Raw genomic sequence first — 1,751 nt, 5'->3', positions numbered from 1 at the left:
TGCTGCGGCGCCCGGGGAGCAGTTGGGGGTTCGGTGCCTTGCTCAAGGGCACCTCAGTCGTGGTATTGAAGGTGGGAGAGAGCGCTGTACATTCACTCCCCCCACCTACAATCCCTGCCGGTACGAGACTCGAACCCGCAACCTTTGGTTTACGAGTCCAACTCTCTAACCATTAGGCCACGATGATCTATGCTAAGCTACAGCTAAAAGTGCTACCGCCAGACCCGGAGATTGGCTGAATGGATTCGAAAACGGTAAAACTCAACTGTTTAACTCTAGGGGAGTTGGAAAATGAGCCTATTTTCAAAAATAGTGGAGTGTTCCTTTAACATGTAGATTTAACACATAGATGTCAGTTTGCTGTGCTCTGCTCAAGTGCATGGACATACTTGGCGAGAACTGTAAAAGTTTTCTATTTTGTATGTTGTCTGGCTGGTTCAGATGACCGTTGAATGTCTTTGTGTGATTTTTCAGTATTTATTTAATGCAAAGTCTTTTACAATCATACGTTCTGGTGCATGCACTCTCTTTTACTGTCTGTACAGAGACAATTCACACTTATATTTGTTTTACATAATTTTGTATATATCATGTGATGATTGCTGTATTTCCTAATTGTATGGTTCAAATCTGTTTAGTTATTGTCTCGGGGGGAATATTTCTAAAGGAAAATGCAATGAGATGTCTTTTGACCAAAAATGCCTGGTGAATAAATCTTATTGTTGGGATTGAGGAGTCTCTGTATTATTTGAATGAAGTTCTCTCAATTTAGTTCAAATGACAAAGAGGCTTACTTGTTGTTTTGTGCTTGGCATGGCTTTGTTTTGAGAATTAGTTTGATTTCTAATCAGATCAATTTTAAAAGGTCTTTCTAATCAGGCCCTTAAGCACTTAGAGCGGTAACACTTAATATTCTGCATATATTGTGAGTAGTATGCAAATTTGAGAGATATTTTAAAGGGAAAGTGTGACTCTGTGCCACTAGCATCAACAACCTATAAATGACTTGAATGTCTGTATTGTAAGTTGGGATAAGGGAAATTGTATTAATTAACACAGAAAAAATAGCATATCTCACCCTTTAAAGTGCTTTGTTGTGGAACTATGATAGCATCCAGTGATGTCATCTTGCATCACCTCTACAGCTGCTACAGTCATTGACTTAAAGGAATATTCCAGGTTAAACAACAATAATGTTGATATCTAAGACAGAATAGATTGCAAAAAATATGCAATATTATGAAACCTTATTTCAACCCTGGTAACTTTCACATGTTAAGGTTACCAGAAAGGGAGCCCTCTGTATATCGCTTTCCAACTATAACAATATTCCCAATGCTAAAAGGGCAATTTTGCAGGGTGCTTTCACACCTGTAGATCGATTGCTTTGTTCCGAAACAGGGATTAAAATTATTACAATGTTGCTTTTTATTCTTGGTGCGGTTTGCTTTCAAACGGTAAAGTTTCTAAATGGACCAAATTTGTTAATACAAGTCACGCGCGAGTAAACTGTTGTCTCATTGGTCAAAATTCCACGGTTTATTTTCCGGGATTCCACTTAGCTGTCACACATGTCATCCGTCAGGATGGAACAATAACAGCTTCGCGGGCTTATTGTTGGGGTTTTTTTGTAGTTGTCCTTATAATAATTTATCATTTTGAGCAGGAGTCCAGGATTGATTGGGAAAACATTTTTTAAATGCACCTACTACAAAGAAGAGCAATAAGACGGCATTATAAAATTAAAAAAG

The sequence above is a fragment of the Sinocyclocheilus rhinocerous genome, unplaced genomic scaffold (assembly GCF_001515625.1).
Source record: "Sinocyclocheilus rhinocerous isolate Xijiao unplaced genomic scaffold, SAMN03320098_v1.1 scaffold1004, whole genome shotgun sequence".
Lineage (NCBI taxonomy): Eukaryota > Metazoa > Chordata > Actinopteri > Cypriniformes > Cyprinidae > Sinocyclocheilus > Sinocyclocheilus rhinocerous.
Note: the sequence above shows the minus strand (reverse complement) of the source record.